Here is a 25,138-nt window from a genome sequence, read left to right on the forward strand (position 1 = left end):
CTTAACCCACTGAGCCACCCAGGCGCCCCAGAAATAGAATTTTCTTATAAATGTACATTTAACACTTTTATGGTCATGCTTGGATATATGACCACTTGAGAAGGCTAGTATGCACAACCTATCTTCTAAGAATTTCTAGACTACTTTCCTGGGTTGCCTAGCAACCAGGAGTTGTCTTCCCCTGGTGAAATGTCAGTACCCTTATGAATAAGTCCTAAGTGATGTCCTTCAAATTAGGGTTAATTTCACTCAGGGAGTGAAATAGTTTCTACAGAAGTAGACTTAAATCACATGAAAATTCAGAGACAAAATTACAGATGGATACAACAAACTAAGGGAAGACCTGGAGGCCGCTAGAGCAGCATGTAATGAACCAGGAAAAGGATATTGGTATTTGGAGCCCTTGTAGGTTAAGAAATCTCAATACTGAAGAGTTGTTTGTTCATGTTGTAGTGTGTTTATCTCATTGGCAGCAAAGGTAGAGAGGTTTCTATACCATAAACTGAGTCGATATTTCTTTCTTTTTAGTTATTTTTAACACTGGTTCTATAATCTCTAAGAGCAGAAAATCTGTTTTTTGGGGGTTTACACATCCAATCCACTACCAGATTCTATTGATTTGCTATTTCTCCTTACCCTTATCATCATCAATACTGCAATCTGTGTAATAAGACTTCTCTTTTAGACTTCCAGAATAACCTTCTGACTGGTCTGCACATATCCAGACTTTCTTCTACTAATTTATTCTTTAGACTACACAGGTTTTCAAAGTGCAAATTTAATTACATCAGTCCTTATCTCTACATACTTAAAATCTTTAAAATTTTTCATTACTTTTAGGATAAACATAAATGTCTTTCACCAAGGTTCCTCTTGTTTTCCCAGTTCTGAGGAGCTTCCTCAATCAGTTCTTTTCAACTTCAGGGTATCTCCATGCTTTTCTCCTCGCCCAAAGTACTCTCAGAGTAATATATAATTTTTCTTTTACATCATTTACCACATCTGCAGTTCTGTGTTGATTTACATGATTATTTTATTAGTGTCATCGTCCCTTACTAGACTGGAAGTTCTGTAAAAATAGAAATCATATCTATTTTTAATCATCATAGACTCCTAGTTTCTAGTGTACATAGCCCATAGGTACTCAATAAATATTTTGTTGAATGTACAAAAAGTAAAATATAGTATATCCTTTCTCTTTTTTATCTCTTGAAAGGAAGTCTGAGATGAACACTATAATCTGCAATATCTTAAAATGTCCATAAGGTAATTTTTTAACATTCTGGCTCAATGTATTTCATTTTAACAAAATAATTAAAAATAGAGTTGCCATCCACCTGAAGTGCTTCTAGCTCACAAAAATATGAAAACACTTTCTCAATATCCCAAATAATATACATATTTTAATATTTCCCATCTGTCACACAGATAATATTAAAAGTCCTCAATGAAATACCATGCAGCCTTGAAAAGAAACACTCTATTTAAAAGCTATTCATATAGATTACTCTGTAAGTCCATTTTTATTAACAGAGATAAACCTGAATTATTTTGAGAAAAGTATACAGGGATTGTATCATGAATAAATCATTTATTTTATTCATTTTAGCTCCTAGAATTTTTAGAGATAATTTTTTGGGGGGTGGGGGTGGGAAATCAATGATCCAAAGCCAAACATAATCAGTGTGGGACAGGTCACTAATTAAATTTCTAAAATTACCTTCTCTATTCATATTCGGAAATTCTCCTCTGAGTTAGGTGGTGTTACATAAAACGAGGCAAATGAAGTGATAAACCAAAGACCCAAATTAGCAGCAGGCTTTACTGGTATTTGGAACTTGTAAATTAAAAATCACAAACATTAATTGCATCTTTGTAGTATATAAATTAATAATATAATAATGACTTCATCTTCATGTTTAATCATACCATACTAAAATCATTTCATGATTAATTCAGTTATTTTAAGAGCTATTGGGTTTTCTTATGAATCAAAATTATTTTCATAAAGTGTCAGCTTAAGATTTAATTATCTTTAGAGCTATATTTTAGCATTTATTCCACAACTGCAAGAAAATAAGTGTATCCGCAACCTGCCCAAATGTAGCACATGTTTACAATTGATACATTAATTAATTAAAGGCCATCTTAGAATTTACAAATACACAATCTCCTTCATGCTTAAAGATCTCTCCTTTGATGATTAGCAGCAAATTTTGGAGCAACTTGAGTTCAACATCAGTGTGTCAGCATAATTGGATTCTTGTGAGAACTCTCCTCCTGGCTTGCAGGTGGTTGCCTTCTAGTTGTGGGCTCAAATGGCCTTTCGTAGGTGCATGGATATGCAGAAAAGAACACACTCTCTCTCTTCCTCTTCTTATAAAGCCTTGAGTCCTATCAAATTAAGAGCCCCCCTTATGACTTTATTTAACCTTAATTTCATCCTAAAGACTTATCTCCAAATACAGTCACATTAGAGATGGTCTTCAACATATGAATTTTGGGAATATACAATTCAGTCCATACAATATGGCTTAAAACTTGTGATAAGTTTGTTACATTCCAAGTATTTACATGATGAAGTTTTCCTGCAATCGTTGATGAGTTGCCTGCCTGAAGCAATATTCTACACAAACAAGGACATTTAAGGAACATAAAATATATCTCTCTGAAATCAGTTGTTAAAGATATTTGATCTGTAGTTTCAGCATGAGGCACTCAATCATTTTTCGCCATCTTTGCAGGTTAACACAGTTGGTGAAGATATGATTCATACAGGACAAGTTTCCTGTCTTGCTGTGTTCCTATAAAGATCTGACTCAAGTGTGAGGATCCAATTTAAAACAAGCTCCTTGCTTGGATCAAGATTGAAACAGGAGAGGAGGTGGTGGCAGTTTTTGAGCTTTCTTCAGTATAAATGACTTTCATGAAATAAGTCATACCCTCTTTGAAAAGAGCTGAATCTAAGTTTGATTTAGTAGAAACTTAAAAATATGGATGTAAATTGTTAATTAATAAAGTAACGATGTCTGGGGGCTCCTGGATGGATCAGTTGCTTAAGGGTCTGACTCTGGATTTTAGCTTAGGTTATGATCTCAGGGTTGTGGGATTGAGCCCCAATAAGGGCTTGGTGCTCTGTGTGGAATCTGCTTGTCCCTTTCCTTCTGCTCCTTCACCTGTGCACACATGCTCCCTCTCACTGTCTCTCATTCATAAATAACTAAAGTAATGAACCCCTACATAGGGAAAGGTTTACAGTATATGTTACTGTATTCTGTTGGTGCATAGCCAATACTTTTTATTTCTTCAAGCTACCACACCTGAAAGCCAAAGAGACTTGATTTTAGTTTTCCTAAAATGTTTAATGATAATTTTTGAATGGAAAATATAAAATAAGAATCCTCAAAGAAGTAGATTATTACCCATCTCAAGAAAGGTTGCACACTCAGTCTTTAAGCTTGTATATTCCCAGCTTATTGTTGTGATGTATTTATTTTCAGCGTTCAGAAAAATGCAGGACAACATAGTCTGATAACCTAAGCCTGTTCCTCCAGCTGAGCTTAAAGCATAATGTGAAAACCTTTTAACTGATGGCTGTGTGGACAATCTACTCAAAAATGTTTTTGCTTAAAACACTAGAGTCAGCTGCTCTATTTAGACGTTGTCTGGAATACATATTCTTGGTGAAATTCTATACTGTCCTACTGGAAATGCTAAATGTTTTCCTCACCTAAACTCTTCTTGAGGAAACTCCCTGCCCCAAATCCTGGAAATCGATTGGGTGATCTCTCCTAGCTAGACTGAAAATGTGAATTAATCAACTGGGAAACTTATGCTGAGCTCATGATTGACCATATTAAAAAATATAGGAAAAATGGCCATCAGAGATAAAGAAGATTGGAAGAAAAACAGATCAGCAGCAAGAAACAGAAAGAAGAATCTTAGAGAGAGAAAGAAACAAATTTCTAATAGTCCAGGTCCCTCACACAAGCCCTATGATGACAAGCTTTCATTTCTTGGTTGTGAATAAATGTGCTTTTTGACTATTATATACCTACAGGAACATTTATTTCTAACTTATTTTTGTGGTTCTGTTATTTGCCCCCAAACATGTCTAACTGAAGAGCTATAAAGAACATAACTCTATCTTCTGCCCTCCAAGTTTGTCATTTCTCCTTCCCACAGTTTGGTATGTAGGCTTGGGAGTGAAGTAAACAAGGCCAATATAGCAATTCTGCCTTACAATATTGGAAGGCCCTATTATTATGAGAGCTCTCCCAACCCCTGACCTTGTCACTGGGGATTCTGTCTGTGGCCTTTATCCAGAAGAACCTGTGGCAAAAACCAAGTTATGGTGCCAAGGCCAATTTTAGGATTTTGATACTTGACTTGTCATTTTCATCTGTTTTTAGCTCTGGAGTTAAGTTACCCTGTGAGAACTAAGGCAGATATTTAACAAGAATATGTAAGAGCTCTTAAACATAAAGCTATTTTTATTACTTCCCAAGTTCTGTATTAAATCACATGCAGGTTCATACCAGAAATGAATCATTGAGAATTATACCATAATTATATATTTGATGTTTGTTATTGATGCCAATTAGCAATATTATTAGCTGTGCTATATCATTAGTCTTTAAGGCAAATCAGCTACAGGACTAAAATTGCTATACTTTGTGTAATCTAACTTTATGTCACTATATTTGCTTTTTAATCTTCAAAGATGATGCTTATTTCCTACACATCATTCCTCCAACATTTATTACCCTCAGTGCTTACTCTGTTGTGGCTGTCAGGCCATGGGATGCTGATGAAAGAAAATGCACAAGAATTGTGACAATTATAGACTTATTCTACGGAGTTTCATTGTGATCATACCTGTCATCACATCAACCCTTTTATCCACCTCTCAAATGTCACAAAGCTATTCTCTCACTTATTATTCTTTTCTCTTTGAAACATCCATCCATCCTCCATTTTTCTGCCCTCATTCTTAGTGAAATATTGCTGCTTATGTTACAAACTGAATTTTGCTAAAAACTCTCTCAAATTCCTTGATCTTCAACTTAATATACTCTCATGTTTCTGTTCAGGCTTTTTGGAGAAGAGTCCACAACTGTGTGAACAGCTTGAGAGTAGTCATTACTATTTATTAACTATTGCATCTTTGATGCCCAACTGATGTTCGTTAAAGGCTATTTCTCAAACAAACTCTAGTAAATCTATTATTAAAACATCAAAAAACACCTCCCTGCATTTATTGTTATTTTTTATTACTATTGTTATTATTACTAGGACCTTCCGGACATTCCAAGTAAGTTATTAGCTTAGATATATTATTGGGTTATTGGGATAATTTGTGTTCCTCAAATACATTTTATACAATTTACAACAGTTAAGACAACCCAGCCCTTCTGTATTGAAATTATAGCCCAGAGAGCTTTTGCTCATACATTAATACATTCATGAGTATAATACTGAGGAAAGCAAACTATGAAAAGCTTTGATTTGGTATTGTGCAGGTTTAAAAGTATATTTCTTATTTGCTTTGTGTACTTCTAAATTACTAAGGACAATCAACCAATATTATAAAATTCAGACAAAATAGTCTTTATAACAAAATCTTGGATATAATGCTAAATTCATAAAATTGCATAGTTTTTGCTAAAACAAGAGGCAGCTGATTCTGTAAGACTCTTTAAACATGTAATCTTATGTTTATGACTCTTAAAATTTTACTTAATCTTTGGTTTTGTTGGGTTTTAGGGGTGCTTGACAAGCTTTCAGAAATTCTCTAAACAAATAGTTTCATGGACAGAAGTGTGGGAAAATGTGACTTATGCATCAACCACAGGTTAAAATAACAGAAGAAATAATACCTCATAGCATTTTGAATGGGAAACTGGTACTAAAAGTCTCTTTTCTGCCTGAGGCCTTCTCTTCTGTCCCTGCCACCCACTTCTGACCTATGAGTCACTGACTATTCCAACTTCATTTAAAATCTTTATTAAATTAGTTTGAATCCTAAGCCTTCAGTACTAAAAGAAATTGTGTTGGATTTTATACCTTTAAAATAAAGAATCATAGTGGAGAGGGCAGAATCCTTGACATGTTTGTATATTCGGATTTAGTATATGTATCTTTGTGTGGGTATGCAAGTGTGTGTGTGTGTGTGTGTATGTGCATGTACACATGCTCATATGAACACAACTGATTTCACACCCTGGCCTGTTATTCCTTTAGTCTAATGATGACATACTCTATTGCTTCTTTGAGATGGAATAACAATGCTAATAATGATCAGCATTTATTGAGTGTTTATTATGTGCAGAGTGCTGTGCTAATTACTTTGTCACACTCATTAAAAAACTGTCCTCCATTCAATGGTAAGCTTAGCATAGTTGTCTGTGTGCATCTTGTTCATTACTAATAATAACCTATTATATAATGGGTACTCAATAAACTTCAGTTGAATAAAAGATTGAATTCCACTATATCCTTATAAAATAGACATAATTGTTTCATTATGCAAATGAAAAAAATGAGACTGAAAGTTTGGGAACTCTCAAAATTCACCCTTACTCTAAACCCCATGGGTTTAATTACATTATAATTAGATGGAAATATTCACTAGAGGCAAATATTGGACAGGATTCTCAGTTCGATTTACAAATTTCTTTGTGGGGAAAAAAGTTTCTACTAACACATAATTTTTCTCTTGTTATGAAACAGTAACCTACTAAAACATTTTCCTTAAGTATAAGGATCCACAGTGCTTTGCAACTGTTCCAGATAAACTGTGTTAATGAATGGTTTAAAAGGTTGTGTTTTCTTGATATTGTTTTAAAAGTATTTGTTGTATTAAGTTATTTTCATTAAGATATGGAGCGCCATATGACTGGATATATTTAATAAATTTAAACTTTAATAAATATACATATATATCATTTAATTTTAGAGTTACCTAATTTTGGGATTATCTCTTGAATAAAACTGTATGGAAAGTGTCTACTCTTGCCTTTGACATGAACAAATAGGAGGTAAATGCCAATAAAGTCATTTTTTTTTTTTGCCCCTTTAAAAACATGAAGAATGAAATGTTTAAGAATTCAGATATATTTGTTTTCTGGAATTCCCTAGGAATTCATGCCTTCTACAATCAACAATGGAAATATATTATGGTACATTCTTTGGATTCTCTCAAATATTCTACTGCCCTTATTTTGGTGGATGTTGAAAAGCTTATCAGGAAGATGAATTTTCATTGAAAGAAGAAAAATGTACTTCTGGAGCTTCAAAGAAGAGAAACAGCAATGCAAAGGCTTGTGTGCCAAAGCCGAGCTCCCAGCTGTGGAAAAATGGGCCAAGGGGGAATGAGACAAAAAACAAACTGGGAGACTTGTGAGAAATCTGTGAGAAATGAGTGAATGAGACACAAAAGAGATACAGTGGAAGAGAGGGACATGGTCCTCTTCCAAGGGGAAATGTACTGCAGGAATTTGGAGAGACAGGTTGGAAACACTTATATGAAGACTGTGCTTGGGTGTAAGAATTTGGGAGTTATCAACATATAAATCAAAATCAAAGGAACAAGAATTCATGAACTCACACTGGACGAGTGTGTAGAGCAATAAGGTAAGAAGGACAAAGAGATCCCTGAGAAATACTAAAAATAACATCTGTTGTGGTTTAAATAAAAGTTTAATTCTCACTTCAAAAAGAAATAAGCTCGCAACAAGGACTTGTCATTCTCCAGAAAATGGCTCAATTCTCTAAATTATTTAAGAAATGGCTTTAATTATAAAAATAATTGTCATTTTGAAAAATTTGGGACATGAAGAAAAGTAAAACAAAAACCCAGAATCCTACCAGTCAGGGTTATGGGATATTATTAAACTCTTGACACGTTTACCATTAATACTTTAATTTGTTCATGCCTATTTGTATGTAGAGACTCTGAACTTGGCCATATGATCTGTCTAGCTAATGAAACAGTGCAAAATATGGTACAAATGGAGGCATGAAAAATGCTTGTATTGTGGGACTTGCTCACTTCCTGTCTTTGCCCTCTGAGACCACTCTATAAAAAAGCCTAGACCATCATGATGGATGATGAGGCAGAGATGAGGCATCTTGGCTGAGAGAGACCTCCTAAGCCAACTAGACTTCCAACTTATGAGTAAAGCTATCTAACGTCATCTAGACTTTGTTAAAGTTGCCCAGACCAGAAGAGTATCCCATCTAACCCAGAGTCACAAGGAAAAGCAACATATGTTTGCTTCTTTAAGCATCTAAGTTTTGGGGAGAGTTGTTATAGAGCAAGAGTCAACTGGTACTATTGCTATTAAAAGCATTAACAAATAAAGTATATTTTACCTTTATTTAGAAGGCTTGGGTTTATCTTATCTGCAACTGGGTGGGTGGACTTGAATAATTAACTTCACCTTTCTGAATGTCAATTTCATTATCTGTAGAATGTTTCTACAGATGAAGTGTAATAATAAATACAAAATTATAAGTTCTGAAACATTAGCAGTTCTTGCTTTTGCTTTTATGTTATGAAAGCATAACTTTTGTTCTAAACCAGGTTTCCTATTATCAATTTAATATGATAAGAATCTTATGTGGTTTGTATTGTTATAACATCCATTGTGATGTAACAAAACATGACCTAGAGTCCAATGGACTGAAATATTATTATTTCTATTAATAAGAATAAATATAGAAGCTCATATTGATAGGGTTTGTATCTGACATGCATTGTGTTTTGTCCACTGTAGCTCATAGAAAGTTCCCAACCACTCTATGAAATAGGTACTGTTAATTATCACCACTTTTCATGTGAGGAAGCTGCCAGGACTTAGCCTCTAATTCAGATTTATTCTGAGTTCAGAACCTGGGTTCTGGACCACTAAGTTGCTGTGTGCCAGAAATAGAGTCCACATTTCAAAGTAAAAACCAACCAAGGAAGCCCTTGGATAATTCCCAGATCACTTGGGACATTAATCTGGCAACACTATTCACTTAGGGCTCTTTGCAGAGTGATTCCACACGCTAAGATCTACAAAGAGTGCCTGGGACAATTTAGTATGCTTTGACTATTCTCTGTAGCTTAGAATCTGTGACAGATGCAAAGTACTCCCAGCCCGCTTCCAATTAAGCAACATATCTTTTTTGAAAAATACAGGTTTTTTCCTGCATGGATTTATCATTTCTTCTTAAGCTCTCTTTTCTCTCCATTTTATGGCAGGTGGCTTGTCCAGTGTTAAAATTTAAACTTCAAAATTTTCTGATTCCTAGTAGGCTTACTACCTTTTTTTTTTTTAATATAAAAATTTCCTTTGAAACTGACCCCTGTCCTAACCCTTGCTAAAAAATCAGACGCTACTGACTCACTTGATAGCAGGTCAAAAAATGTAAATATACCAGCCTAATGGGTTATCTCAGCGTGTGTTAAAAAACTAAACTTTTATAGATTTTTCTCCTTGCCAAAATAAATACTTTTGATCTTAATGATTTCAGTTAAAGCCAAAGTAAGACAACATATAACTTATCATAATCCAGAGCCAGAAGAAAATAAAAACTACTTTTGCTTCCAGAAGCTTATTTCTATAGCTTGTTTCTCTTTTTGCACCGTTGATCCCTCCAAGTCAGTCCAGAGGCAAAATTACTATGAGCATCCAAAAGTTTAAATAGTTTGAAATGACTTTTTCTTAAGGTTCAGTTGTGGTGTTACATCTGTCATAGATACTGAAGTATACCCCAATCCTTGATTCATAAACTACCTACAGTTTCTACTAGTAGCAAAATGTACTTTTCCTCTCTAAATACAGCTTTTAATATCATTTCTGGCTCTTCCCTGTGACAGATATTACTAGAGGTGATGTAGATGGGGACGTCACAGTAAGGTACCACTTGAAAATTTGATGACTAAGTGATATTTGGATGTATTTCAGGCTTCAATTAAAAAAATAATAAACTGTAGTTAAAAGAAGTTCTGACTTTGATTTATTCCTTTAGTACACATCTTTTCATAAACCAAAAGCAAGGAAAATCTGCCATATATTTAGTTAAAAAAAAAAAAAAACCACAAACCTTGCACATTGCCATCCACAAGTTACCAAATTTTCTTTTTCTTTTTCTTTAAATCTTTTTTTTAAAGATTTTATTTATTTTATTTGACAGAGATTACAAGTAGGCAGAGAGGCAGGCAGAGAGAGAGAGAGTAGGAAGCAGGCTCTCTGCTGAGCAGAGAGCCCAGTGCAGGGCAGGGCTCAGCTTGATCCCAGGACCCTGGGATCATGACCTGAGCTGAAGGCAGGGGCTTTAACCCACAGCCACCCAGGTGCCCCAAATTTTACTTTTCTTTTTTCTAAATTTAATTAATTTATTTATTTTCAGAAAAACAGTATTCATTATTTTTTTACCACACCCAGTGCTCCATGCAAATTTTACTTTTCTTGAACAACTCTGAATAGCTTAGATTTTCTCATTTTATTCTTTTGTTTCATGTCTTACTACTCCTAACACTTGTCTGTTTATTGTTATTTAAGCCTTGGCCCAACATCATTTTGCATTTCTGTTTTGCTAGATTTCTTGTCTTCAAGAGTTTGACTTCCTCAAAGGTGGAGATTGTAATTGGCTCTCTGCTATCAGTACCCAATTATGGGATTTATATATGGTGGGTCTTAAAATATTGAATAAATGCATCATTTTATAATGCATCTGACTCTGCCTTTCTCTTTGTGTTTTTCTGTTGATTTCCTTAACCTTTCTCTCAGCTAACTCTTCAGTCTTTAAATCTACCTGGGATTATAACATGTCTAAGTACCAGTGTTTTGTTCTCATGTAAAGGCCTAATGCTTCTGTCCTCAAAGTTCCTGGAAGAATCATTACTCTTTGCCCAGATTCTTGCACAACAGGTTAATTATTATGTTTCCTTCTTCTCCAGCTAGTACTTCCAGATCTTTAAATAACTCTTTTCCCTTATTTTTCTACCAGGTTCCAAAGCACAGATGAGAAGAAAGAACCAAAGCTGAAGTTAAGCAATCTGATGGCCATCCCAGCAGAGTAAGTTTCATGCTTCCTGATATTTCACTGGAGCAAAATTTGTGGTCTACAGGTAGTTTCTCTATCATGGGATTAACTCTTGGCCTTGAGCCCAAGGAACAATCAACAGTGTAAATGTGTATCAGCTGTTAGCTGTGCTTTGCCTTACATGTCAATAGTCTTTCTATTTGTTCTGTATGTCCAGCTGCTGGTCTGCCACTTAGCAGGCTCACACCAACATGGTGTTAACCAATTTGCTTCCCTCTCATCTGGTTCTGGAAATTGATCCATGCATATTTGATTAATCACTTCAAACAAACCTCTGATCAAGGGGCTTGAGAATCACAGGTGGCCATTTCAGGTGGAGGAAACAAAGGACCTTGTGGAGATAGTTTCTTTAGAATCAACAAAGAACCCAGTTTAATATTACTTGCATATGATTTCTCACATGCAGTATGTGTTAATTCATATTTTGTTGTGATTAGATTTACCTCACCCGGTAAAGACTAAATGTGTGCACTTTTGGCATTGTGCTAAATATATTATCATTTATTTTTTCAAAACAACCCTATGAAGAAAAGAGACATACAGTTCCCACATTATAAATAAGAAAGAGACTTTGTAAAGTAAAGCCACTTGCTGGTGGTCACATAATTATTAAGTCATAGAACCGGAAAAATGACCAATTTTATTTGGTGCTAAAGTCTGTATTTCTTTAACCCTGTGTTAGTGTGTCTGTGAGGGCTATGGAAACTGGCTGGTACATGGGGCATTTTGGAAAGAGTTCCAGATTTGCAACTGAAAATTGCATTTTGTTTTGGTTAATACTTAGTTGCCTAATTTCACCTAGAACAAGTCACTTAAGTTCCCTAGATTTCTGCTATAACACACATTTGAAGCTTTTTATGAAATGAAATTTGGATGCAATTCAGTTTTATTTTTTAAGAACTCTGGTTATGAGAAATTCTGGTTGGCTTGATTGACTACATTTGTATGTTTTTATTGAATATAAATGGAATCAGGGTTGCTATTAACATAGCACATGGAATTATTTGCAATCTGATGGCAGCAGTGTACTTCACGCTTGTCTCTACTTTTGGATCTTAATTTTCCCAGTAAACATCTTATTGAAGATACTGAATTGTTCACTATATACTCAAATATGCTGTTACCTTTTATGCCTCTGACTTTTTCCATAAATTCTTTCTTACTCTAGGCAAATCACTTAAAATAATGTTAACAGTGTTGCAACAATGTAGAGTTAATATAATGTTGTTATTAATATTATTTTATTCCCGGCAAACTGCTCTTCAACTTTCAAGAGTTAGTTAAGATATTGTTTTATCTGTGACTCTATGTATTAGTAAGAAATTCCATCACATGTCATAGAAGTCCAACTCAAACTGACTTAATGCAATAAACAAAAACATATAAATAATAGAGGGAATTTGTTGATTCATATAACTGAAATATCCAGGAATAAATCAAATCCATCAGTATTTTGGGGTCTCCAACAATCTCTCATTGTCTGTTAGTTTCTGCTCTTCCTCATTTGCTTTATTTCCTTAGTCTTATGAGGTGACAGTAGGACTGGAACAATACTCAGCCTGTAAAGTTCATAACAAGCACAAAAGCAAAGTGTTCTTTCTTGCAACTATTACAAAGGTTCTTAGATTTATTCTGATCACATCCATTTGTATCTCATATCTGTTCATAAAGCAATCACTGTGGCCTGTGAGAAGAAAGGATATATACTTTCCAGGCATAGATCAAAAGTCTATACTTTCAAACAAGTTGTTCTACCAAGCAGCACACTTTTTTTTTTTTTTTTTTTTTTTTTTACACCCTCCCCTATACAGTCTGTGAATTTATTCAGTGCTGGAACTGTGTTTCGTGCTCTCATGCACTGCTGGAGATTATGCTGATTGCAGGCACATAGTTGATTCTCAATAAATGTTGAGTGGGTTGGTTCATGGACTTGTGAAAGACAGGTGTCTGAAAGACCTTGGCAGTGTAGTGAAGCAGTCAATCTGATTCAACTAATATTAATAAACCACCTGTAATGTGCCAGGAAACAAACTGTTAAGAAAACAGCAGTGAATAAGAGAAATCACCTCTATTCTCCTGGAGTTTGCAGTCTGCTGTAGAAAGCCAATTAGCAATTATAAATAAATAGCATTATAATAGAGACTGAAAGGCCTTTTGGGAGTTTGGGAGCAAACTGACTAATCTAGATTAAGGATCTAAAGAAACTTCTTGTCAGGTTCACCTTTAAACTGAACCCTGTGGGGATGAATATATTAGGGTAAAAAAACAGTTGAGAACCAGCAGGGTATGTTCAAAGAAATGAAAGAAATTCCAAATGGGTGGTCAGGATGAAGGTGGTTTAGGCTGGAAAGGAGCTTGAAAATAATTTCTAGAATTGTGTGTCCTATCCTAAGAGAAATAGAAACCCTTTGAAAGCATCATATCTGACTTTTATGGTCGTAACTATCTCAAAGACAGATACAAAAGTTGTGTGCTATCTGGAGAGGAGTTTACTAAAGTTATGTGTTTTCTGCACTTTGAAGAAAAAGTAGAAGTTTTCATCACAAAATGAGTAATAGTAAGACATTAATGCAGTAGCATATTGATGCAAAGAGCTCATACTGTTCTGGTTTGGTAGACTTTGAATATGTGTTTGCAGGATACTATGTGTTGAGAATGCTGGAGATGAGCTAGAAAGGTAGTTAGCTGACAGAAAACATCTTTGTTTTCTACTTTAAAGAATCTGGATGTCTTCTTTGCAGAAGACATCCAGATGGCGAACAGACACATGAAAAAGTGCTCCATATCACTCGGCATCAGGGAAATACAAATCAAAACCACAATGAGATATCACCTCACACCAGTCAGAATGGCTAAAATCAACAAGTCAGGAAATGACAGATGCTGGCGAGGATGCGGAGAAAGGGGAACCCTCCTACACTGTTGGTGGGAATGCAAGCTGGTTCAGCCACTCTGGAAAACAGCATGGAGGTTCCTCAAAATGTTGAAAATAGAACTGCCCTATGACCCAGCAATTGCACTATTGGGTATTTACCCTAAAGATACAAATGTAGTGATTCAAAGGGGCACATGCACCCGAATGTTTATAGCAGCAATGTGCACAATAGCCAAACTGTGGAAAGAACCTAGATGTCCATCAACAGATGAATGGATCAAGAAGATGTGGTATATATACACAATGGAATACTATGCAGCCATCAAAAGAAATGAAATCTTGCCATTTGCAACAACATGGATGGAACTAGAGCGTATCATGCTTAGCGAAATAAGTCAAGCAGAGAAAGACAACTATCATATGATCTCCCTGATATGAGGAAGTGGTGATGCAACATGGAGGCTTAAGTGGGTAGAAGAAGAATAAATGAAACAAGATGGGATTGGGAGGGAGACAAACCATAAGTGACTCTTAATCTCACAAAACAAACTGAGGGTTGCCGGGGGGAGGGGGTTTGGGAGAAGGGGTTGGGATTATGGACATTGGGGAGGGCATGTGATTTGGTGAGTGCTGTGAAGTGTGTAAACCTGGTGATTCACAGACCTGTACCCCTGGGGATAAAAATATATGTTTATAAAAAATAAAAAAATTATAAAAAAAAAAAAAAAAGAATCTGAATTTTATCTTATAGTCAGTGGGGAATCTTTTAAATAGTGGTTATTCTCCTCGGGTTTTCTCAGTTGTGTCTTTAAGTAAATTCTGGAACTTCCAAAGATAAAGATTAATAAATATAGGCCTCAACTATTTTTTTTTAATTAGCTGGAAAGACCAACAAAAGAATTTATACAAAAAAATTATTCAGATTAAGATACTGCAATGCTCCTTGAAATTTCTCATAACATAGATCACGAAATTGCTGACCTTCAAAAGACCACATCTGACGTCACACAGTAGTCCTAAAATAACTCTTTGCTTCGTAGTTTTATTGCACAATACATTTTCTTTGCACTCACACTATTAGAAGTTCACTGTTGCTTTGTAGGCAGCTGCCCTTTCCCTTTACAAGGGAAAGTAACATTTTATCATCTACCAAAGATCATTGTTGAGGAAGTAAGTATTATCACTCTGGCAATGGCCTATTTTAACTACCTTCTTTGGGCAGTAATCAGAAACAGGCTGAATAAAAAGAACGGAAGGTATTTCAAACAAATCTGTTTAATAGTACATAGAAAGCAAGAAGAGTAACTGTCTTGACTCTCTTGGTTTATTATTATACAGTAGAATAACATGTTCTTGAAAAGTTCTTGAAAAGGAGTGAATTGCAAATATCACTTGCTAAATCATCCAGAAACATGGAAACTATATTGGTATGATTTAAATTTTTTCCCATATATTGAACTTATTAGGTACCTTTACAAATTTCATTTCTTAGAGACAGCTGTATTAAAAATAGCTTACTCAAGAATCAAAGTTCCCTGTAGGCATCAGCTTCTTTCTGCCTTACATCCTAGATACCTACTCCTGCTTGTTTCCTCAGTCACCATTCAGGCATAACACTTTATCTGTCCCTCAAACAACCTAATTTATAACGATCATAAATTGTTACCTGTCAGTGCTATTTCCCCTGACTCTTGGTTAGTGATTTGTTACAATAAATGAAAAAAAAAGTAATAATTTTGAGCAGTAATTTTTCATGATTATGTTTTGGTTTAAGAAAGACAGTTCTGATGAAAGTGGTCTAGGTGCATTAAAAAGTATAACTAGTGGACTGCTATTGTAATAATATGTGTAAAAATGGTGAAGGCATTAGCCAGGAGACAGTGAGAATGTTACAGCTTACATACACACAGCATATGGAATTTGTAGAGCTGATTTCTATAGTAAACGAGGAAGAAGAAAGAAACATTTAGCAAAAATAGGTAAGAATGTAGACAGTGGAAGGATATTGACTTAACACATAGAAAAGGAAGTACATTTGGGATAGGGAAATATAATGAATCTAGTGTTAGATATATTCATATTAAGATGCTTTGGGGAATATCTAAGGTGGATATATAATAGACAATAAATATATGTGTCGGCAACCCTAGAACTATAGAATGAGATTTGATAATCATCAGTATATGGGTAGACAACTTTTGAACCCATGGGGATGGACATAACAGGGGGAGTTTATGGAACAGGAAGCATAGAGACCCTAGAACAGATGCAAGAGTTCTGGTCACTTTTGAATATTTATTATTGGCCAGTTCTAGGCTAAGCTTTAAAGATGCTGTGGTAAAAACTACAGGCATGATTCCTCCTTCAAAGAGCTTGGTATCTAGTTCAGGAGACAAACAAGTTCTTAAAATTATGTTCATTGCAACTTATATAAGTTTTTAATGCCATCACCATTAAAAGAAAATTCCAGTATGCTATGAGAGGAGGTAGCTAGAGAAAGTCACCAGGTAGAAGAGAGTGAAAGATAGATGGGCAGTTGTTTATTCCAGGGCAGTTCCTGTTCTTCCTTTCTTAATATGGAACCATAGATTTTGGTCACTTATATTTCCTTCACTTTATGCCATTCATTATAATTTGCTTAAATATATCCTCAAGTAAAAATAAAATGGGTGAATTATAGATAATTTTGTGTTGTCCACATCTTGATTGAAATTCTGACGACATGTTTCTAAGTCAAAACCATTTACTCTCAGAACTCTGACCACATTTGAATTCAGTTCTGCTAATGATAATTTCAATGTTAATATGATTCTAACTCCATTACACGTAATCTTCATCTATTTCTTCCTTTCCTTGCTCTATTGTAAATCTTTAGTAGTTTCTCTTTATTCATGGTATACTTAAATTTTACAACGAGGTTAGAGTGTTTGACATTTTCCTCTCACAGCAATCTATGTGTTTTGATGCTTTGAATTTGTAGTGTTATTTTTTTTTTCTTACAACTGTGGGATATTTTTTAGCTTGTTCTATTAGTTATTTTCCTTTTCTATTGTCTTTATTTTTGAAATACCTTTGAGATAGAGGTCCTTCATTGATTCCATCTCTTCAGATTTCTCTAATTTATGTCTTTTAGGACTATTTTTATGCTTTTTCTTTAATTTTTTTCTTAAAACTTTTTTCAATCCATTGACTATTTGGTGCATTCAAAAGTCTGTGCTACAGAGGTATAGGCTGAAGCACAATAATCACCTATGGCTAAACTTAAACCATTGCCCAAATCAGTGAAGTTTTTTATGGTCCTCTGCTCACATCTGTTTTCCCTGTAAAGGCAATGACTACTAATTTTTAAAAATAAAGCTCTTGCTTTTATTTGCAGTTTTACCAAGTACATATTCTAAATAATATATGGTTTAGTCGTGATTTTTAACCCTTAGGAGATGGAGTCCAAGATGACAAGCATACGTAAAAATCCAACTTACCTCCTCCCAAGAGCATACCAAATCTACAGCTAAATCTGGAAAATTAGTTTGGAAAAAGACCTGAAAAATAGCTGAACGGAAACTTCACAAAAAATTATTTAAAAAGTAGGGCATGCTGGATGAGTAGGAGAGTCAGAGATGATGTGGTCTTGCCCAAAACTTCCACATTGGCATCGTGACCCACAATAAGAAGGAATCTCACAAATATGGAGCTAAGTAGAGACAAGCCCCAAATGTCTAGTTTTGAAAACCAATAGGGCTATGTCTAGGAGATGTAAAGGGCTGTAGGGAATTAAGATACTATTCATAAAGGGCTTGCATGCAAATTCACTTGCTGCAGTGCACAGGGCAAAAGGTTCAAAAAGTACCTGGACAGTATGTAAGGGCCTTCATTTGTTAATTTTAAAATAACTATCTAAGGGGCAGGGGGCTCTTTCTAGGGGTGGAGGCATTGACAGGGGCAATTTTTTTGCCTTGCTTTTATGTTGCTATCGCCAGAACATATACAGAGTTCTTGTACTCTCCTACTGCCCAACTAAAGCCAGCAGGCATGCCTTGACCCTGCACTCTCTTTTTGCCTCCATAAAGCCAGTGGACACACCTCAACCCCTTCACTCTCCTGCTGCTTTCCCAAAGCCAGTGGGAGCACAGAGTCCACATGGGTGATGCTTCTTGATAACCTGCCTCTGGTGGCCCAGAGGGTTTGCATTTCTGGACTTCATGGGACTGAACTAAGCAGAGATTGTTTTGCAGGCCACCTCACCCCCCCTCCATACCCAGGGCACTGCACAGATAGCAGACTGAAGCATATCCCCACTCTTCTTGTGACCCACTCCTTTGAGACTGGAAGAGATAGCTGTTTTGCCCAATACATAAAAACAAACACAAAGTCAAACAAAATGAAGAAATAGTTGGAATATATATTCCAAAGGAAAGAACAAGATAAAACTCCAGGGTAGGGGGTGGGGGGGAGGGAGGACCCCAAAAACACCTTAAAGAAACAGAGGTAAATACTTTGCTTGATAAGGAATTCAAAACAATAGTCACAGATACTGCAAGAGGAAGGGATGAACACAGAGAGAACTTTAATAGAAAGAGAGAAAATATAAGAAAGTACCCAACAGAAGTCACAGAGCTGAAGAATGTAATAAACTGAAAAATTCACTAGAGGGGTTCAGTAGCAGAGTAGATGAAAACAGAAGAGGAATTCCCCTAAACAAAATAGAAAAAAAAAAAAAAAAAAGTAAAGGCTCTGTACTCAGCAGGAAGTCAGCTTGTCCTCCTCTCCCTCTGCACCTCCCCCGACACCTGCTCACTCATGGTCATTCGCGCTCTCTCTCAAATCTTTTTTAAGGAATGTCTGGGTGGCTTAGTCAGCTAAGCGACTGCATTCAGCTCAGGTCATGAACCCAGGGTCCTGGGATTGAGTTGTGCATGTGGCTTCTTGCTCAGGAGAGAGCCTGCTTCTCCCTCTACCTGCTGCTCCCTCCGCTTGCAGTCTCTCTGTCTCTTTCTCTCTGACAAATAAGTAAAATCTTTAAAAAAATAAATCTTTTAGAAAAAAGACTGTAATAAAAGAAAAAAAATGGGCAATACATAATGATAAAGAGGCCAGTTCAGCAAGAAGACATATTATTTATAAATATTTAGGTACCCAACATAGGAGTACCTAAATACGTAAAACAAATATTAACAGACCTAAAGGGAGAAATTGAAGGCAAGTCAATAACAGTAAGGGACTTAAGTCCCTGCTTTCATTAATGGACATATTATCAAACAGAAAATCAACAAAGAAACATTAGTCTTAAATGATACATTAGACCAGAAGGACATAATAGATCATATAGCACATTTTACCCAAAAGCAGCAGAGTTCTTAAGTGCACATGAAACATTCTCCAGGAGAGATTATATATTGGGCCACAATACAAACCTCAATAAATTTAAGAAGATTGAAATACAAGCCTCAATAAATTTAAAAAGATTTTAAGAATTTTTTACAACCAAAATGGTATGAAACTAGAAATCAATTACAAGAGAAAGCTAGAAAAATCACAAATAAGTAGTGATTAAACAACATGCTGCTCAACAACCAATAATAGATCATGAGGAAATCAAAGAAGAAATATAATACTTTGAAAATACAATAAACCAAAATCTATGGGATATAGCAAAAGCAGTTCTAAGAGGGAAGTTCATAGTGATATAGCCTATCTCTAGAAACAAGAACATTCTCAATCTAAACTTACACCTAAAGAAATTAGAAAAAGAAGAGCAAACAATACCCAAAGTCAGAAAAATGAAAGAAATAAAAGATCGGGGCAGACATAAATGGAGTAGAGACTAAAAATACAGTAAAAAAAATCAATGGGACTAAGAGATGGTTCTTAGAAAAGATAAACAAAAGTGACAAAACTTGAGCTAGGTTCACCAAGGAAAAAGAGGGCCCATATAAATAAAATCAGAAATAAAAGAGAGAAGTTACAACTAATATTATAGAAATACAAAAGATCACAAGAAACTATTATGAACAATTTTACACCCACACAAATTGTACACCTAGAAAAAAAATGGATACATTCCTAAAAACCTATAACCTTCCAAAACTGAATCAGAAGAAATATAAAATCTGAATAGACAAATTGCTAGTAAGGACATTGCATCAGTAATCAAAAACCTATCAACAAATCAAAGCCCAGGACCAGATGAGTTCACTGATGAATTCTACCAAACATTCAAAGAAGATTTAATATCTGTCTTTCTCAAAATTTTTCAAAATTTGAAAAGAGTTTTTCTAAACTGCTTTTAAGAAGCAACATTACCTTGGTATCAAAACTGTACAAAGACACCCCCCAAAAAAGAGAAAATTATAGGCCAGTATCCCTGATGAACAATGATGCAAATATCCCCAACAAAATATTAGCACACTAAATTCAACAATGCAGTAAAATAATCTTATATCATGATTAAGCAGGATTTATTACCGTGATGCAGGGATGGTTCAACATGTGCAAATCAATTAAAGTGATCTACCACATTAACCAAATGAAGGATAAAAATCATACAAACATCTCAATAGATGCAGAAAATGCACTTGACAAAATTCAATGTCTATTTATGATTAAACCTCTCAACAAAGAAGTGTGTATAAAAAATGAATATCATCATAGTAAAGGCCATATGTGACAAGCCCATAGCTAACATCTTTACTATAGGATCAGGAACACAACAAGGATGCCCATTCTCACCACTTTTATTCAACATAGTAATAAAAAAAATTTTAGTCACAGCAATTAAACAAGAAAAGGATATTAAAAGTATCTAGCTTGGAAAGGAAGAAGTAAAACTGTCACTCTTTGTGGATGACATGATTTCATATATAGAAAACCCTAAAGACTACTAAAAAACTGTTAGAACTAATAAATGAACTCAGTCAAGTTACAGAGTGCAAAATCAATATACAAAAATCTGTTGTTTTTATACATGAATAATTAACAATTAGAAGAGAAAGTAGGAAAATAACCATTATCAAAATAAAATACCTAGGAATAAATTTAACCAAGGAAATGAAAGATTTGTACACTGAAAACTAGGACACTGATGAAAGAAACTGAAGATGATACAAATAAATGGAATAATATTCCATGATCATGGATTGTAAGAATTAATATTGGTAGTGTCCATACCCAAAGAAATCTTCATATTCAATATCAAAATTCCAGTGACCTTTTTCATAGCAATAGAAGAAATAGTCCTAAAATTTGTACAGAACCACAAAAGATCCTTAATAATCAGTACAATATTGAGAGAGAAAAACAAAACTGGAAATATCATGCTTCCTGATTTCAAACTGTATTACAATGCTGTAGTAATCAAAACAGTATGATATTCACATGGATAAAAGACCCCTAGGTCATGGAATAGAATAGAGAGCCCAATAATACGTAAGAGATCTCATACATGTATGGTCAGCTAGTTTATGAAAAAGGAACCTATAACATGCATTGGGAAAGGACAGTCTCTTCAGGAAATAGTGTTGGGAAACTGGACAGCCACATGCAAAGGAATGAAACTAGACTACCATCTTACACCATACATAAGAACTAATTAAAAAATGGATAAAAGACTTGAATGTGAGACCTAAAACTTTAAAATTCCTATAAGAAAACATAGGTAGTTAACTCCTTGTTATTAGTCTTGGCTGTGGTTTATTGGATCTGACTCCAAAAGCAAAGGCAACAAAAGAAAAAATAAACAGATAAGACTACATCAAACTAAAAACATCTACCCAGCACAGAAAACCATCAACAAAATGAAAAAGCAACCTTTTGAAAGGAGAAAATATTTGCAACTCATACATTTGATAGGAGGTTAATATCCAAAATGTTAACAACTTGTATGCTTAATAGCCAATATAATCAATTAGAAAATGGACAGAAAAATCTGAATAGATATTTTTCCAAAGATGACCTATAAATAGCCAACAGGCCTATGAAAAATGCTCAGTATCACACTAATCATCAAGAAAATAGAGATTAAAACCAATAGCCAAGATATGGAGACAATCTAAGTGCCCATCAGTGGATGAATATAGATGTGTATATATATACACACATACATATATATGTGTATATATATACACATATATATGTGTATATATATGATATATGTGATATAACATATATATGATATACATATATATGCGTATATATATAAGATATATGTACATGTGTGTATGTATATACACACACATCTATATTCATCCACTGATGGATTGAATATACATAAGATAGGATGATATTGATGGGATTATATGCATATGTATATGTATACATATGTATGTGTGTGTGTGTGTGTGTATGAATACTACTCAATCATAAAAAAAATTGCCATTTACAACAACGTAGATGGACCTTGACAGTATTATGTTAAATGAAACAAGTCAGTCAGAGAAAGACAAACACTGTATGATGATTTCACATATATGTGGAATCTAAGAAAGAAAATGAAATGTGTAGATACAGAAAACAGAATGGGAAGAGGTATTGGGGTAGGTGAAATGTGTGAAGGAAATCAAGGGGTACAAACTTGCTGGTATAAAATAAATAAGCCATAAGGATAAAACATTCAACACAGTGAGTATAAGCAATAATATTGTGTGACTATTTGAAAGTTGCCAAGAGAGTAAATCTTAAAAGTTCTTATCACGGGGGCAGGGGTAGTGTAACTGTGTGGTGATGGATGGTAACTAGACTTGTGGTGATCACCTCCCATTTCACAGGGCTTACAAATATTGAATAATTTTTATACATGTGAAACTAACTTAATGTGTAAGCATACCTCAATAAAGTATATTTAATAATATTCTGAAGTACATTTGTTTTAGTCAACAATATAGTTTTAATATCTTTTAATTTTGCCACATCTATGGTTTGTGTTCATTCATATGAAGCATTCCTTGTATGAATATATAAAATTGTCAGGCACAGGTAAGCCAGCAGTGGTAGAGCTTAAAATCTGCCCAAGCTACTCCTCATCAAGTCCAAGCATCAGTCCAGAAGAGGGGTGTTTTTTGTTGTTGTCCACGTAGAAGGAAGATTCTTGAATTTTATGCACAGGTGTCATATGAGGTGTGAAATGAATGGGGCTGATTCCATAACTGGCTTATTTATTTTCCTGTTCATAAGTTTTTAAATTATTAGGTTGTGCCAGATTTTTGCTTTTGTTTTGAGGAACAATGGTTTTATGAAATATCTCATATAGGTGTCCATGTGCATGCTTTCTTTCCACGTGTGAACATCTGTAGGGTGTAATTGCTGGGCAATAAGCTATGCAAATGTTCAACATTACAAGAAAATATCAAATTAACATTTACTAATTTGTATTTCCATCAACAGTTTGTGAACATTCCCATTGTTCTGTAACTTTGCCAGCTGTGGTGCTGTTAATGCTTTTAATTTTTGCCAACTATTTAATTGTACCATGATTTTATAAGTTGATTGGTCATCCTGTTAGTTCCATGAAAAATGCACTGAAATTTTTAATAGGACTCAATTTAGTCTAGAGATCATTATAGGGGGAATCAGTAATAGTATGATATTTAGGTGACCAAGAAAGTAATAAATCTTCTTTTTGTGCTTCTTTATTGTTATTGCTCTAAAGTGTTAGGATTTTCTCCATAAAGATCTTGCACACCATTCATTAGATTCATTTATATGTACCTAATATTTAGTCACATTTATTCATATGCATTTTCTTTTTTCATGATTTTAAAAATTGCATTTTAACTTTTGCTCTTATATAAAATATAATAATTGACCTGGGAAAATGATCTTATGTCCATCGACTTTGCTAAACTCTTACTTATTCTGGTGTCTTTTGAATTTTCTAAATACACAGCCCCCTGAAAATTTGTTAATGACTAACAATATGATTATTGTCTAGATTTTCAATATATTCAACTTTATTTTTCTTTTTGTCACACAGCTAGGCACATTAATAGTATAATATTAAACAGAAGTGTTGAAATTTGGCATTTTTCTCTAGCCCTGAATTTTCAAATAAAGTGTTCCTTTCTTCTTGACTACCAAGCATTATTTTCTTTATTACAAACTTAACAGGTCTTATTTTATTCTGATCTTGTTTTATAAATATAAATGCAATGCTACTATGTGCCAATCCTTTTATAAGTTTTTATATACATTAACTCATTTTTTTAATATTCAAGTTAGTTAACATAGAGTATAGTAGTATTGCTTTCATGAGTAGAATTCAGTGATTCATCACTTACATATAACACCCAGTGTTCATCCCAACAAGTGCCCTCCTTAACACCCATCACCTATTATACTCAGTCCCCCATCCACCACCCCTCCAGCAACCCTCAGTTTGTTCTCTATAATTAAGAGTTTTTTAGGGTTTGCCTCCCTCTGTTTTTTGTCATATTTTAATTTTCTTTTCTTTCCCCTATGTTCATCTGTTTTCTTAAATTCCCCACTTGAGTGAAATCATATGACATTTGTCTTTTTCTGACTGATTTATTTTGCTTAGCATAATACATTCTAATCCATTCACGCTCTTGCAAAAGGCAAGATTTCATTCTTTTGATGGTTGAATAATATTCAATTGCATATGTATTCATTCATCAGTCAATGGACGTTTGGTCTCTTTCCATAATTTGAATATTATTGATAGATTGCTGTAAACATTGGGGTGCATGTGCTCCTTCAAGTCAATATTTTTGTATCTTTTGGATAAATACCTAGTAGTGCAATTACTGGGTTGTAGGGTAGTTCTAATTTTGAACTTTTTGAGTACCTCCATATTCCTTTCCAGAGTGGCTGCTCCAGTTTTCCTTCCTACGAACAGTCCAAAAGGGCCCCCTTTCTCCACTTGCTAACATGTGTGGTTTCCTGAGTTGTTAATTTTAGCTATTCTGGCAGGTGTGAGGTAATATATCACTTTGGTTTTGATTTGATGTTGAGCACTTTTTCATGTGTCTGATAGCCATTTTTTTTAAATTTTAAAATTTTTATTTTTTATTAACATATATTTTTATCCCCAGGGGTACAGGTCTGTGAATCACCAGGTTTACACACTTCACAGCACTCACCAAAGCACATACCCTCCCCAATGTCCATAATCCCACCCCCTTCTCCCAAAGCCCCTCCCCCCAGCAACCCTCAGTT

At 34.6% G+C, this 25,138-nt stretch overlaps 1 long non-coding RNA gene across 1 annotated transcript in view; it reads left to right on the forward strand.

The window, feature by feature from the left end:
* Positions 1–10,988: 10,988 nt before the first annotated feature.
* LOC131810806 (uncharacterized) overlaps positions 10,989–25,138 on the forward strand; it is a 308,441-nt gene continuing 294,291 nt past the window's right edge. The window contains exon 1 of the long non-coding RNA XR_009345728.1: positions 10,989–11,070. This is a non-coding gene — a long non-coding RNA (uncharacterized LOC131810806). The remainder of the gene's footprint in view (positions 11,071–25,138) is intronic.

The sequence above is a fragment of the Mustela lutreola genome, chromosome 1 (genome assembly GCF_030435805.1).
Source record: "Mustela lutreola isolate mMusLut2 chromosome 1, mMusLut2.pri, whole genome shotgun sequence".
Lineage (NCBI taxonomy): Eukaryota > Metazoa > Chordata > Mammalia > Carnivora > Mustelidae > Mustela > Mustela lutreola.